Genomic DNA, 16,763 nt, shown 5'->3' with positions numbered 1-16,763 from the left:
CAATGCAGTAAGGGCGCAAGCGTTTTCCACCCCATCTTCGCCACACTTTCTAGAAGAGTCTAACCCCTGTGTATCTGATGCTTCTACTAAGCTCTAGAAGGGTATCTCTCTTAGGTCTAACCGTATGTCTTCTGGGGCAAGTCCAATCATCCTACTAGCCCAGTGGTTCTCAAGCTTCCTAATGCTTCATGACCCTTTAATACAGTTTCTCACGTTGTGATGACCCCCCAATCACAAAATTATTTTCATTGCTACTTCCTATCATTTTGCTGTTATGAATCATAATATAACTATTTCTGGAGATAGGTTTGTCAAAGGGGGCCCTGCACTAGCTCTCTTCCTCGCCTCCATACAGTACAAGGCCCCCAGTGCTCCCCAACTGGGCTGCCGCTGGGAGGGTCCCTAGAGCACCATTTAGTTATCACCAGCTTGAAATGCTCCTGGAATGCAGCTTCAAGCCTGACCCTGCTCTAGATGATGGGAAGTCTTTTCCTAAGTTCGTTTTTTGGCTAACAGTTATGAACTTATACTTGAAGTTCACAGGCCTAACTGGCATGTGTGAACAGAGTCCAACCAACCAGGGATCACTACATCCCCCTGCGATCCTTATACACAAGCTATAAGAAGTCCCCAGTCATTACTGGGGAAAAAAACAAAGTCAGAAGCAACCCCAAATGAGTTTGTGATAGTACCCTGTGGTACACCTGACCAGCTTAGGAAGGAAAGGAATGACCCACTAGTCCAGTATACTCAAGAAGAGAGACTTTCACATTCTTTGTTTTTGTTTTTGGAGACAGGGTTTTTCTGTGTAACAACCCTGGCTGTCCTGAAACTCACTCTGTACACCAGGCTAGCCTTGAACTCAGAGATCTGCTTGCAACTACCTCCCAATGCTGGGATTAAAGGTGTGTGCCTCACAGCTTAAATCACATTCTTCATCCTCCATTTAGTTGAGAAGTGAAAGGATGTCTTCCGGTGAGGGTGAGGAATAGGAGTCTCCATCCCCAAGTCAAAAGCGCTGTGAAAGGCCAAAGGAAACAAATGGAACTGTACACGCACGGGATGGGAAAAACTAGATGATCAGGAGACTAGTGTGCACCTCCACGGTAGGCAGATCATCTGCCCTGGCCCCTACCCTGCGTTGAGGGAGTTAACTTAGATGCCAGCCTCAGTGGCTTTTCTGCAGGGCAAAGGACCCCTGAGCCCTTGAAGCAAGCCAGGAATGTGTGTGTGTGTGTGTGTGTGTGTGTGTGTGTGTGTGTATACACTTCCTGCATCCCAGACCCACCTGCATGGTTCGGAGACCACCTGAAACTGTGGCTAGCAGGGGATGACTGTCCCGAAGAAGTTACATACAGGAGTCAGTCAGCAAAGGCTGCGAGAACCACAGAAGTCACACTGGTGCTCAGCTATCTGCAAGACTCAGCTGTGCCCACCTTCCAGGCAAACAGCCTCTGAAGAAGGGGCTTTATCCTCTCATGTCTCATCATCTAGACCTGTACAGTAAAAGCTAACAGAGAATACAGCCCCCACCCCCAACTGACCTCCTCTGAGTGATGTAAAGCACACAATGGAGACCTGTTTGAAACCCAGGAGGAGGGGGACCTTAAAATAGACAGTAATATAATCATTACCCAAGTTGGAGCAGGGCCAGGACACCAGGGCAAACATGAGTAATTTGTTAAGAGACCATCCAGCATGTTGTCCTCAGTCAGGGCGGAACCTGTGTCCCCAGCACCCACTCTTTCAGGCTCATACCCCTCCCCAGCATAACTAAAGGGATTTCCCAGTTCACAGGCCCACACCTGTTCTCGATCGGGAAGGAAGGGCTGCAGAGCAGGAAGGTACTCTCTTAATGAAAGCCTGTTTTTCAGGAAAATCCCCACCATATGGGGACCTTAGGTCCAGAGCTCCTGCCCCGGGTGCCTTTGAGGTGAGTTAATCACCACAAGGGCAGGGCTAGGCTCTGGATTTTTAGGACACACCCAAATTCGTGCCATTCCCTTTCAGTTCTGATCCCCACTTTGAAAAGAAGACTAATCCTTTTTTTTGTTCTGGAGAATTCACTCATTTTCCTTGCTTAGGCCAGTGTTACACAAATGCATGGCTGTAACCTAGAACTTCCTTGAAAGGAAGTTTTTACTGGTTTTGCAGGAGTTGAACAGAAAGACCATCCCATCCTCCTTAGGGGGGACTCTACTATCCTGCTATATCCTCCAAATATCTATGTGCAGAAATTGAGGAACAGTGGGGTGTAGGGAGGGGCATGCACTAGAATGGTAGTACCTGCTTTGAGGAGACTGAGATCCTGCTAACCCAGCCTACAAAACGGAAATTCAAGTGTTAACTACTGAAAAAGTGATGGCTGTCCTTAAGTACTAGGCGTTGTCTGTGCAATCCTGGGGGGGCGTGCATTTTAGGGGAGTGGGGCATACAGGTAATCCAGAGAATTCTTTCCACACAGCTGGAAGCTCCCAGAGACCTCCCAGGTGTGAATAGTCACTTTAAAATGACAGTGAAGAGTGGGTGGAGACGGCTCAATGGTTAAGATCACTGACTGCTCTTCCTCCAGGACCAGGGTTCAATTCCCAGCATGCACTGGTAATGGCTACAAAGCTCTGTTAACTCCAGTTCCAGGGGGTCAGATGCCCTCTTCTGGCCTCTGCGTGTACTGTGTGCAGACAAAACACCCATACACATGAAACAGAAATAAATGTTATTTTAAAGTATCAAGAAGACTGGGTCACTGGAACTCTAGATACTGCAGACTGAGGCTGCAGAGTGAATTTCAGGCCAGCCTGCATATCTTAAGAGAGAAAAGGGATGAACTATAGCTTAGCGTGCTTACTCAGCTTGTATGAGACCCTAGGCTAGATCTCCAGGACAAGAGTGCAAGAACCTACCAGCAGGTGGTGGTGCACACTTACACACTTTGATTCTTTTCCCCACGTACACACAAATAAATGTGATTTAAAATGTTTTTAAGTGCAATAAACTTTTAAAGGCCTGCAGGAAGCACTCCCTGCTTTGGACTGGGCCACTCTAACAAAAAGATCACCCAAAGGACAAAATGAAAACAAGCTGGACTTCTTACAGCTCCATGAGCTCTGGGAAAGCTGTGTGGTGGAGGCAGGGTAAGGAATAATTACTTCTGTGAAGTCTGCCTGAAGTCTGGAAGAACACAGAACCTGCTCCTTCCCTCTGCTCTGAAGGCAGAGAGGAAAGGGAGATGGGAGGAGGCTCCACCCAGGGAGAAGGTCTTTCCAACCAGGAAGTGTGAGCTTTCCACACTTCAGGTCCCAGCTCTGTGGGCACACGTAGGCAAAGCAGCTCAAAGTGCTTCCTGGGTCAGCCATCATTCCACCTTAGGAGAAACAAAGGCTAGTTAGTGTAGACCAGTCACGGCCAGATGCCAAGTAAGGACTCAATAGGTGGCCTCTGTCTACACTGTTACTCCATCAAAAGTGACAATGCTGTGAAGAATTCTAAGTCTACAAAGACAGAAGGCCAATCGTTCAGTTTGTTTCACCATGGAGAACCCCCAATTCAAAAATCTAAAGCCTGCTGCCCCTCAATGCCCAGGCACCTCCGGTCATAAGCCCCAGACACCAGAACTACCGCCATAATCAACACCCCAGCAGTTGGGGTAATCGGCAGGCCTCGGTCCTGGCAGTTACCTGCGTCAACCCTATGGCCCGGTGTGTAGTACAAATAACGCAGCACTGAAAAAACTTATCACACAACCGCAAGCCGGCCACATTGTAAAGACTGTCTCATGTCACCCCGCAGCTCCCTCCCCGCCACGGAGGCCAGCTGGTGAGGGAAGCTTGCAGGAGGAAGGAAGTGGGGGCTGGGAACCGGGGTCCATTTCCATCTCCTAAAGACTTCCCTGCTGTTTTGATTAGCAAGTGAAAAGTCGCGGGCAAAGGGAGTTTTCCCGGTGTCAGGTGCCCCACCCCGGGCGCAGAGATAGGCGGGCGGGGTCGCCAGGTGCGCGCACCCCAGGGGCAAGCAGCCCACTCCACCTGTGTGCGATTCGGGTCCTGGGATCCTTAGAAAGTCAAGTCGTTAAGCCCCCCCCGCCCCCGCCCCCCGCTCTTCCCCAGGGTCCCCAAGCCAGACCCCGCCCACTCCAGGGGCGGGGCCAGGTGTGGCGGAGGCCTTCCTCACACCCAGCCTCTCCTCTTCCCCGCCTGGAAGGTCGCGCGGGACACCGGAAGTCGTCCTGGTGTCCCGCTGGGCAGAAGGCAGAGGGTCCCGGGTGGCCTGATCCACCTCCCCAACTCTGCGATACAGGAACTAGGAGCGAAAAAAACAGTCCCTTCGTGACTTGGAGGAAGCAACTCAGTATTTCTTTCTCGCAAATAAACAGGAATTGCTGTATTTACCCAGCTCGCAGGAGCCTCGTTAAGATTAATGGCTGTGAACTGTTTTTAAGATAAAAAAAATTCCAAGATCTTACTTGTAGGCACTCATATATGCATATGGATGTCTGATACACTCTTTACCACGCTTCCCAAGTCACATTTTCATCACCAGATCTCAGACTAACAGAGAAAGCGATGGGTGGGTGCTCTCGGGACAGAATCTGACCCCTGGCACCCACCCGAGCCACCTGCTCTAGCCTCGCCCCAAAAGGCAGGCTAGCATATCCAGCCAGCGATGCAGACTGGCAGAACATCTGGAGAAGGCAGTGAAAATCAAACTTTGAAAATATCGGCCATCCACTACATTAGGAAAGAAAATGAAACGGCATCTTCCTAAGGAATCCTATTAGGCTCAGCCTCCACCTGGTGTTTGGAAACCAGTAGCCAAACCCGGGCCCCAGTGGTCCCTTAAGTTTTGCCACTGCGGGAGCCCACACTGTCTGGTCCTATCTGGCCTGGCAGCTCCAACAAGCAGCGCCCCCTGCCCTGCCCTCTCCATTCCTGAGTAATGCCAGGCCACGTGATCGCCGAGGGCACTGTTGAGCTGGAAATGGGGGTTGGGGGTTCAGGATGTTAACCTCTTTCCTTCAACCATCCCTGAGACTTGGTTTTAAAGTGCTCTCTCGGCCGTGTTCACATGGCTTTCAGGTGGGCCAGTCTGGGTGTAAGGACACCAGCGTTTCAAGTATGTGCGAGGCATTACCCCCACCTGTCCTCGGGCCTACATGGGCCGGACCTAACAGTAGAGAAGCACTTTATTTCCTGGGCAGACCACACTAAAATTCTCCATCAGCAATAGAATAGTCACAACCAGGGAAGGCTGCAGGAACCCTCTTCTCCAGCAACTCATTTTCACCTGGTCCTCCTACCCCACCCTCCCAGGACTCTCTTCTCAGCTCTGAGATCAGATATAATAAAATACACTTCGAGGTTTTATTATGCCCGTTTGCATCCATAAAGCACTACTTTGCTAGCCTCCATATTAAGGTGGTTGTTTTTTTTTTTTTAACTGTCATAATAGGACCAAGAAGAACCACCAAGTATCCCAATAGGTCATGAGGTAGGTCTCTTAGTTCCTTCAGACAAACTCCTAGGATTCCATGACTCCAATAATAAAGGTTTTGTTTGTCCTGAGCTTGGTGAGATAGCTGGGGGCCAAATTTCAAGCATGATGGGAGCAGAGCCACAGTGAGGATGAACTGACAAGGTCTGAGGAGGCCTGGTGCTGTATTCCACATCCTCTGAGAGGGCCTCAATCTGGGCTCCAATAACACACAAAGCTACTGCTGCTGTCTCCTAACAACCAATCTTTAAACCAGGCAATTTAAATCATAATTCAAGATGTAATGCAAGAAGCACACTTCTGCTGACCAGAATCCAGAAAAAAAAAATTCACAACATAAACCAGGTGTGGTAGTCCACTAAACGTGACCAGGAACAAATTCAAGTCTAGCCTGTGCTACATGAGCCCAGACCAAAAGAATAACATAGGGCAAAGTCTACTTTTGTAGTTTACAAATGAAAAGGATTTTTATAACCACAATGAATAAAAAGCACCTCCTCTTTATCGGGGCTTTTCCTGGTCACCAGAGGCCAAGGCAAACCTAGTCACCAGGCAGTTATTCATGGTTAACATCCTCCATACACCAACCAGCTTGGGTGGGATGGGGAAGAAAATTCTATTATTACCTAGGACAGAAGTCATAATTCCCTATGAAACTAACATGACTGCTTGCCCCATTAGTCAGAACCCAACCATTTTATCACAATTTCTATGAAATTCAAGTCCACTCTAGCAGTCATCTGTTAAATCTAAGTTAGGTGCGCAGCTAAAGCAGGCCATTTCTAAGCACCCACTGGAGACCTAGCTAGGTACAGATGGAAACTGCCAAGGGGCCTCCAAGTTATGACTGCGCATTGCTAAACACCAAACAGAAGGAGCCCTGGGAATAGACAATTACCCACATGATTCCAGTTTGGATGGAGGCTTTTACAAGGTACCAGGAATGCCTGTCACCTGAGCCATCATGGGCCCCATGTGGAAGGGAGAGGGGAGGCTTTGAGAATGAAGACTCAGAAAGACTAGCAGGAGCCACAATCAGGCCCTACCTACAGTGAGTGTCCCTAAAGGCTGCACAGAGGCACAGGGAGGATTTAAAAACAAACACAGCTCCTTCCTGGGACGTCAGGTGCCTCAGTGTCTGGCATATATATTATTCTCCTAATATCAAATTTGAAGGGGGGGCGGGGGAGAAAAAGTTTGGATTCTTAACGCTTTTCTTGGAAACGTTTCTATTTGCTCTTGTAATCTTTCCTAAAAAAGAATGCAGATTGCTAAGAAGCCAAAGCATGCATTCCCTAGGAGTCCAGTAAGACCACCTTCTAAGAAAAACTCAGGAAGGGAAGCTGGCCAAATTTCCATGCCTGACCAAGGCAGATGAATGCCAGGCTGGTTCCCATCCCCATTCTGTTCTCCTGCAGAAGGCAAAACTGCCCCTTGGCTCCCATTGTCAACATTCCACACAAACAATGGCCTGGTTCTCTCACCATTGTACATTCTATATTCATCTGTGAATCCCCCCTCTTCCACACAATGTGCAAAGCCCTTCTTTTCATAGGAGAGCTTCTGAATGCCCAAGTGTAGCCATAATTTAGGCCTTCAACATTAATAATGACATCTAAAAGCAAACTCCAGATTAGGCCCAAACATTCATTTGTGGCCATCGTCAGCATCACAGGGATGGCTTTGGGATACTTTTCATTAAACCGTGATCAAAAGAGCCACTGAAAACCTTTAAAAATGGTTCTGAAGTTTTTGGCGATTATTAAATATAATTTTCTAAGCTCAGAGATAAAGCTTAAAAAAAAAAAACCTTTCAAACTCTATGACACATATTCCATTAAATCCAGATGTGAATAAAAACTATCTTCAAAAGATGGGTTTGGGGAAAGCCTCAAATTTTCCCTACTTTCTGTGGGGGCTGTAACATTAAGTTGCAGTCAAGGTAAATTAGGTCACGCTTACCAGCTGTAAGGGTTAAGGAGATCTACCTAGGCAGCACACCTACAAATTACCCACTAAGCATCCCTGTGCCCGCAAAACTTTTCGGCACACACAGGCCTCTTGAGCATTCCTGAGCTACCAGTCCACAGAAAGACTGTTAGTAAGATACCCCAAGATTTCACCAAAAGGTGCCACCTCTATTAAGCACAAGGACTTTCCTGTGAAGGGTCAAACTACACTATTCTTTTTTTTTTTTTTTTTTTGGAAGGGTGGGGTTTCTAGACAGGGTTTCTCTATGTAGCCTTGGCTGTCCTGGAACTCGCTCTGTAGATCTGGCTGACCTTGAACTCACAAGATCCACCTGCCTGTACCTTAAGTACTGAGAGTAAAGGCATGCATGACCACCGCCCAGCTCACTATGTTTTTTTGTTTTTTGTTTTTTTTTGGTAAAGACTGAAAAATAGTGTTCCACCGTCTATCATGGAACTGTTATCACCTGGACATAGAAATATTAACTGAGCTGTTCATACCAAGCACGATGGGTAAATGTCCCTTCCCAACCATGTGCTGTGCAACCATGTGCTCCGTGGATGCTTATGTTTCCATCAGGCACCTGGGACACTTGGCCTGCTGCTTTCGGCTGATAGAAAGATTATTAACAGAGGGACCCAGACTGAACTCACATACATTACGATGACAGCCCCTCTAGACTGCAGTGACAGAGGTAAAAAATGACAACTGGGGCCACCATTCTACTTCACATTTTTTCCCCCCATTTATGAAAAGCACTGAGTACAGAGGGGATAACTGATTCATGATGCCAGGGTCTGTTGTTGGCAAATGACATTCCCGGGGCTACCGCGCAGCAGGAGCCCTCCCTCAAAGATGTCCTTTTGGATGTCCTTTTCTGTTCTTTAATAAGTCAAGCATAAGAATAAGAAAGGCAGAGTGTGGTGGCACAAGCCTTTAATCCTAGGATGGGGAGGCAGAAGCTGGCAGATCTCTCTGTGAGTTCTAGGCCAGCCTGGTCTACATAATAAGTTCTAGAACAGCCAGGGCCATGTAGAGAGACCCTGTGTCCAAAAAAAAAAAAAAGCTTCCGGATGACAGTATTTTTTTAATTCAGGGCGCTGCTGGTTCAGTATACCCATTTACTGAGTGCTTTCGAGAACATTGAGAATGGTACAAGTTGGTTTTTACAGTTTTGTCTGTTGCTACCATTTGTTTCTCTGAATCCATTTTTCTTCCAAACACTCTCTAGACTTATAGGAGTAGAATTTCTGTCTGGAGTTTTTCAAGTCGAGAGTGAAGTTATTGATTATTCCCTGAAAGGGGAACGGATGGAGTAGTTAATAATTATTCCACTACCAAGTTTGACTCTTTCATCTTGTGTACAAGGGCCAGATTAACAATGCCAGGGAAAGCAAACGACTCAGCAGGGACAGGAACAGGTGTGCCCAAGTCTTAAAAGGCCAAAATATTTCACAAAGTATGTCACTGGTGCTGGATTTTTGTTTTTGTTTGTTTTTTTTTTTTAAACAGTGGCTATGTTTGGTTTTTGGTGGGTAAACTTTTTTTTAACTTTCTTAACTCTGAAGTGACACCTTTGCATTTTATAGACATTTCTTCACTTAAGTTGACGACTGAATCCCACACATAAATTGCAACTCACGCTTAGCAAGGAAATGCATGAGGGACAAAGGTTTTTTTTCTTTTTTTTTAAATCACAGCTAAGAAAAGGTAATTCACCCCGCCCCTCCCCCAGAAGAACACCCATTCAAGGGCCAGTTTCAAAGCTCCCAAGCGAAACCGTAAATAACTCACGTAGTCGTGAGCTCCCCCTCAGCAGGCACACCACACCGCCCTCCACCCTCCCTTCTTAACGTGCCATTACCAGGTGGGGAGGGGATATACTCCTTCAGCTTAACTATCTCCCCAAACAAGGAACCAAAACACACCTTGTCAGGTTCGGAACTAGCTCCAAACCTGGGATCTTTTAATTCCCTCTAATAGCTGCTTTCCACAGAGACGTACCCGGGTCCCCTACCCCTGGGGCACAGAAAAACCAATCAGTGTCATAAATCCCCCTAGCTTTCAACTCTCTCTCTCTCTTGGACTGGGGCGGGTGGGGGGAGGGGCGACCCAACATCAACACTTACACTAAACCCCTCAATGCTCTACAGAAATATGCTGGCTTATTTCCTTTGTTTGGTCATGTTATACTTGATCAAGTGTGAACGATTAAACTGGTTTCATTAAAGGCAAGTACATTCACGGCTAGCATTCAACTTCAATGGCGACTATAAGCATATTTTGCAAGAGGGAGGACCTGCTTCTTGCTTGAAACCGACCAGCTCATTAACTTTTCTTTGGGGGGCTATAAAAAGGGCACTGGGGGTTTTTCCAGGAGTGTGTCAGAGCCAGACAAAAGGATATTCAATGTTCCAACTTTAAGATACAGTTGCTATTTATTAAAATAAAAAGGAAACCTTGTTTTCACATTAAAGTTGCTGGGGCTGAAAATGTTGAATTAGCATTTAAAATATTACTTTGTAATTGCTGTTAAGAAGTACTCTTTGAAATCAAGTGAGTATAAAAACAAGATCCTTTTAAAATCCCATTACTCAAGACGTAAAAGATTTATTTTGAAAAATGTTTCAAACCAGAATTCTCCGAAGTAGATGGAAACTAGTTCTTTGAGAATCTATCTAAAGGCAAACAGCAGCCCCAGGAGCTGAACGCGAGGTAATTTTTAAACCGTCTTTGAACCCAGCACGAGGAGAGGAGGCGGTATCTCCCTCCGAAAAGAGGTCCGATAGTTTGATGCATCCCGTCAAAGTTAGAAAGCAGAACCACTTTTGTAACCCCCCTACCCTACAATGCAATGTTCCCCCAAAAGTCACCCACCTAAGATAAAAATACACACGTCCCAAAGAATCGCAAATAAAGGCGTTTAGCATTTTAAATTTCCAATGCATCGAGTTCTCTTTCCTACCCTTCCAGCCACTCGCCACCAAGGACTCTTTAAGAAGTTCCCCCCATTTCTAATTTTTAAAGAAAAGAGGGCAAATATCTAGAAAGGTCTGTTTGCCCGAGGATGGGAGCCTGGCGTGGCGACGTAGGCCATTGCCAGCAACCTCCAAGCACGCAGAGATTTCATAAATATCCCCCCTGCTCCCCTACAAAATCCCAAACGAGGGGGTCTCCTGGAGCCATCCCCTGCTTGGGCCGCCTCTGGGAAAAGTAGGGGTGGGGGCTGGGCAGGGGTACCACGAACACGCGCACTCGCACCCTGGGTGTCCGCGACCGTCGTCGCCGGCGGAAAGCAAGCCACCGGAGGGAGTGTGTGCGCGCGAGTGTGTGCCCGCGGTGACCGCGCCAAGCTCTCGGGCCCGCGGCCTCCGAGCCCCAGGGCGCAGCATGGGCTGCAGGCGACCGGCCACGCCGCGGGGCCTCCCGCAGGAGCAAGGCCTGGGCGCGCCGGCACTCCCGCACTGCCCAGCCCGGGTCGCCCAAGGCACTGGGGAGGGCGCGAGCCGGAGAAGAAAGGCTCTTTCCGCAGGTCGGTCCGGCTCCGCGAAGCAGACCAGGAGCAGGGAAGCGACCGCGGCGGCCCGGCCGTGCCCACGCCACGCTGGGTCCCTGCTGCCCAAGGCGCGCCCTAGTCAGCCCCTTCTACGAAACTTTCTTTTTTGCTTCGCCCCACCCGAAAAGTGCGGCCCGGGCGAGGGCGCCGAGGACAGCCGGCGGAGGGCGAGGAGGAAGTGGTGCCCGCGGGAGCGCGGCCGGGCAGAGGAAATGCCCGCGCCGCCCGCCCCCGCCCTTGCAGCCCGCCCCGGCCCCCCGCCCCGCCGCGACTTTGGCGGGCCGAGCCCCGCGCGCCACTGGCGGCGGCGGCGGCAGATGTGGCCCCGGCTGCCCCAAGGAGCCAACAATGCCGGGCCGGCAAAACAAAAGGGATCCGCTTCGCCTCCTTCCCGGCCTCTCACTTACACTCTCGGGGAGACGCGCGGGATCCCGGGCCGACAGGGGCCGCGCCCCCAGGGGCCCCGAGCCACGCGCGCCCCGACTTGTCCCCGCCGACCCCGGCCTCTCCTTTCCCCCCACCCTCCGCCCGCCTCACAGGCGCAAGGCCTGCCGCACCCCGGTACGCTCGGACTCCTGGTCCCCAGGGATCCGGCCGTATTGTCCCTGCGGCGCGCAGCGCGCTCGTCCAAGATCGCCAGCTGCCCCCGCGCGCGTACCCACCGGGCTCCAGGAGCAAGCCGGGGGCGCCTAGGAAACCGTCGCCAGACGCCGCCGCCGCTGCCCTCTGGACGCCGCTGCGCTCCGGGTTTTTCTTTCCTTTTTTTTTCCAATCCTGATGGGAAGGAAGGTGACCGCCTACTTCGCATTCATCAACTCTCATCACAACAACAAAAATCCTGGCGCAAAGGGCGGCCAGCAGGCGCAATCGGTGGCGAGGGGCGGCGGGCGATAACCCCCAGGCGGGCGTCCACCCCCGGGCGCAGCGTGCGGACACGGGGCCGGGGGCGCTGACCAAAGATGTCCTCGGATGCCGGCCCGGTGTCCTTCGCCCTCCTCCTCCTCCCGGAGTGGCGCAGTGAGGCGCGGGCACGGCGCCCCAGCCAGCGGCCGCAGGTGAGGCGGGGGCGGCGGCAGCCCCAGCCCTCCCCGAGGACCCCCCCTTCTTACCTCGTCCTGGGTCGCTGGCGTCCACGGAGAAGGGCGCCCACCCGGGAGGCGGCGGCGGTAGCGGCGGCTCCCGCCCCTCCCACCCCACCCGGCGGCGGTGGTGGTGGCGCTGGCGGTGAGGCCCCCCCTCAGCGCGGCATGGCTCCCAGCTCGGTCTCCCGCTCCTCTGGGCGCCGCTGGCTCCTCTGGGCCGCTCCCGAGCCACCTTAAAATGACACGCGCACACAGAGACACACACACAAAAACTTAATCTCTCCAGCTCCGCGCCCCACCCCCTCCCTCCCTCCCCTCCCTTCCTTTCCCTTCCCTTCCCTCCCTTCCTTCCCTTCCCTTCCTCCTCCCGTCGCCGCTGAGCCTCTTCCTACTTCCCCACCCACCCCACCCCCTTCCCCCGCCCACCGGCTCCCGATCACCCCCCCCATCCCGGCCGCGCGCCCTCTCGCCAGCCCCGGGGCCAGGCGGGGGCTGCGCTGGGGGTCCCCGGCCCGCGCCCGCGCCGCACCGCGCTCACCCCCCAGAGGATGCTGGCTGCAACTTGGATCCGGGGAGGGAAGGTCCTAGAAGCCGAGCGCCTCCTGGCTATTTGCTCTTCTTTATTTGTTTTCTCCTCCGGGGAAGGAGGAGGAAAGCGCAGAGAAAAGGAAAGGAAGGACGGAAGCGGCGCGGGCCGCTGCTCCGGTGCCCTCCGGCTGCGCAGGAGCGAGGCGGGAGGCGAGGTGAGGGTCCCCGCTCGCTCACTCGCTTTTTTTTTTTTCAAAGGCGGGGTCTCTCTTTGCAAACCAATGACACAACCCCACATGGTCCGGTCTCGCCCCTACAGATACTTCTCACTACAAATCGGCTCTCTCCAGGGATTAGCGGCTACGCGAAAGTGCACACTGGCGCTGCGGGCAGCCGAGGGGGCCGGGCAAAGCCGGCACTCCCCGGCCCAGCCCCACCACACCCTGGAGGCTCTGGGGAGGCGCGGGGGTCCCGAGGCCGGTGCGGTGACTCCACCCGCCCTCGCCTTCCTTCCTCCTCCGCCCCTTCCACGTGGGGCCCGCCACGTGGGGAGACGCGAGCTCTAGCGGGCCTCGCCGCGGTCCCCCGGGTGGCCACGGCTGGGTAGGGCCCCCACCACGCCCGCGCAGCAGACCTGCCCTCTACTCGGCCCCGAGGCTCCAACTTCCTCCTGGGCCCTGCGCAGGCCACCGGTGCCGTCCCAGGCCCGCGAGGTCAGGCGCGGGCCGGCCACAGGGGGCACTTGCGTTCCCCGATCCCGGATCCCGGAGACCGTGCCGGCTGTGGGTGCGCGCGGAGACTGGTCTGTGTGCTGGAACTTGCCGCAGTGTGTTCGCTACGAGAAGCCAAATGTTTTTACACATTTAAAAAAATTGTCTTTCTGCTGTCTAGATGTCGCTGGGGCTATTTTGAAAGCCTTGCCTTGGGAGGGATCCCCAGCCTCACTGAGGCCTTGGGGGCCCGAGGGTCGCTTGCGCGGTGCCCCTTCACGGGTCCACAAGTATCTCGGTGTTCAGCGATTGGAATCTGGACACCCAACGACGATGGGGCACTGCGGGCACTGCGGCCGCGTGAGACTAGACAGCATCTGGGCTAGATTCCTTGGCCATGACCCGCGACATCCGAGCGCTGTCCCCGGAAGGGAGCCAGTTCCTTGCGCCTAGGGCCTCCCTAGCTTACTAACCAGACTTTAGGCGAGCGGCTTCTAAGGACCCCTATAGCGCTGAGCAGAGCCCTTGGGTGCAATTGTTTTTAAATCTTTTGGGTGCTAGCGATTGGATTGAGATGTTGGACTGTATGATCGAGAGGAGGGGGTCTAGTGTCATAACTTTGAAGGTCACAGAGACTGCCATTCAGAGAGCCACTTCGAGTGGTGTGGCCTTCTAAGGACCGGAGAAATTTATAGCGGACCTGAGCCGCGTGAGGCCTCCGAGCTCCTGGACCCATCTCTGTGCGTTCTGGAGAGCACTTTATCTTGTCCTGTTTGCTAAAGTGCACACCCAGATGCTGCCTGCAAGACTGGCAATGTGTGGTTTCTATGGTTGTGGCATAGTCAAACTGGTTTTAAAACTAGTTTACAAACCTTTTCTGAATGGCAACGCGGGAATGGTCCCTCCCAAACACACTTAACATGGTTTTTACGTGCCCCTAATAGGCCTGGGGCTGGTCAGTCACGAAGTAGCTCACCATCTTGATGTCCTGTGAGAGAATTCACAGGTGTGCACCCACCCCAACCCCTCCATCTGTCAGGGCTTTGTGTTCTCATAAATTGCTCTAAAGAATCCACTGTTTCCCCAGCAGCTTCCCTCCAAGGTCGTGGGGCCCAAGACCTGCTTGTAAACTGACCTCGTCGCATAACCCAGGCTCCTGTGCCACCAGTTCCTGCTTCATGAGTTCCTTGGCCCTAAGCTGTGGTAGTGAAGGCTCCTGCGTCTTGTTTCTCAGATCTTTGCCCTTCATGGCCCTCTCTTCTTACCAAGAAACCACAGCCGGCTGGCTTTTCTTATTGCTTGTTCAGCTTTCCTCCGGTCTAATTTTGAATTCCACTTGAGAAAAATACCATGGTGGGTCCTTCAGGGTGGCACAGCCTGCAAGGATCTGAGTTCAATCCCCAGTGCCTAGTAAAAGGCACCAAAACTACACAGAGAAACCCTGTCTCGAAAAAACAAACAAAAAAGTAAAAGGAAAGAGCAGACTAAATTGTCCTCAGACCCCTGCTCATGCATCACCTATCACACAACCATAAAAAAACACTACCCTCTTGGGAACTCAGAACTAAAAATCATTTCGAACTTCTGACTGACAGCCTGCATTTTAAAATATGGAGCCCAGCCTGGGGGAAGTAGTGCTGTACGCAGAACACTGGACTGGCTTATAGGAGGTCCTAGGTTCATCCCTTGCTCCTGGGGACAAGGGATCTGGCAACCACCCAGGTGATGTTGCACTGGTAATACTTTGGGGCTGGCAAGATGACTCAGTGTGTCAGGTACTTGCCCCCAAGCCGGACAACCTAGAAAGAGCAAACCGACTTCCTCCGGCCACCATACATGTATCATGGACGGCATGCCCACCACACAAAATATAAATAAGTGTACTAACATTTTCAAGAAATGTAAGTCCGGGGCTGGAGAGATGGCTCAGGTTAAGAACACCAGCTGCTCTTCCAGAAGACCTGGGTTCAATTGCCAGCAACCCACGTGGCAGTACACACATATCTATAACTCCAGTTCCAGGGCTTCTGACACTCTCACACAGACGTACATGCAGACAAAACACCAATGAACATAAAATTAAAAACAAAATTAAAAGAAAAGAAACGTAAGTCCAGTTACCATCAGCATGTAAATTAGTTCAGATAGTAACCATTTTTTAAAAAGATGTTGAATATAGACAACAAAACCAGAAACAAAAACCCAGTCCTAGAGAGATAGCTAAGCAGTTAGGAGCACTTGCTGCTCTTCCAGAGGACCTGATTTCAGTTCCCAGTAACTACATGGGGTGGCTTACAATCACCTGTAACTCCAGCTCTAAAGGGATCTGATGCCCTCTTCTGATCTACATGGATACCAACATGTGTGTGTGCATACACACACACTCAAAAATCTTGAAGTGTTAAGTAATTTATTTCTTTACTTACTTAATATTTATTTCATTTGTAATGTGTGTTGGTATTTTGCCCTGTGCATATGTCTGTGTGAGGAAGTCAGATCCACTGGAACTTGAGTTACAGACAATTGTGAGCTGCCATGTGGGTGCTGGGAATTAAACCAGAGTCCTTCGGAAGACCAGCCGATGCTCTTAGCCACTGAGCCATCTCTCCAGCCCCCTTTAAATTTTAAAAATATAAACAGGCTCTAATAGATACTTCTCTGAGGATGATGTACGAATGGCCAATAAGCACGCTCAGAAAATGTTCAGCCTCAGTCATTAGGGAAATACAAATGAAAACCACAGTAAGATACCACTAATTATCCACTGGGATGACTATTATCAACAGAAGGGGAAATGATGTGGAGAAATGGGAGCGCTTGTGCAGTGCTGATGGCGGTGTGGGTGCTTCCCCCACAGTGGGAGTGCCAGCTCCTTAGAAAGTTAACACGGGATTGCTATATGACCAGAAATGTCACTTCAGCACTGGAGTGGGGTATAGTGTGGGAAGAGACGAGAGAGTCACTAGGGCTTGATAGCCAACCAGTCTAGGTGAAAAAATGTCCCCAGTTCAATAAAAGGCCCTGTCTCGGGGGCTAAAGTGGAGAGTGACAGATCAGGACACCCACATCCTCTTCTGGCCTGTGCAGTGGCATGGGTATGCACAGCTGTATACATACACACACACACACACACACATACCATTAAAAAGAGGAAATTCTGAATTGTTAAAATATAGATGAACATTGAAAAAAAAGGCTAATGAAGCAAACCGGGCACCGAGGACAAATAATTTGTACCTCCATTTACATGTGGTAAGTAAATGGGCAAAACCGTAAGAAGCACGGTGATGGTGATTGGAATTGAAGGGAGGCAGTGTGGGCATTGTTGTTCAGGTTGTAAAGCGCTTGCCCTGCCAGACTGGTGACCTGAGTTGGAGCCCCGGAACCACATGCATGTGTCCATACATACACACAGAAAGTTACAAT

At 51.1% G+C, this 16,763-nt stretch overlaps 1 protein-coding gene across 1 annotated transcript in view; it reads right to left on the bottom strand.

Moving 5' to 3' along the window:
• Nucleotides 1-12,209, bottom strand: part of Ctbp2 (C-terminal binding protein 2) — a 139,454-nt gene extending 127,245 nt beyond the window's left edge. Inside the window, exon 1 of the mRNA XM_059265271.1 lies at nt 12,127-12,209. The gene's annotated coding sequence lies outside the window, so the exon portion shown is untranslated. The remainder of the gene's footprint in view (nt 1-12,126) is intronic.
• Between the last annotated feature and the right edge of the window lie 4,554 nt (nt 12,210-16,763).

Source organism: Peromyscus eremicus, chromosome 1 (genome assembly GCF_949786415.1).
Source record: "Peromyscus eremicus chromosome 1, PerEre_H2_v1, whole genome shotgun sequence".
Classification (NCBI taxonomy): domain Eukaryota; kingdom Metazoa; phylum Chordata; class Mammalia; order Rodentia; family Cricetidae; genus Peromyscus; species Peromyscus eremicus.
The sequence above is the reverse complement of the archived record's forward strand: the minus strand, read 5'-3'. Positions and strand labels throughout refer to the sequence as shown.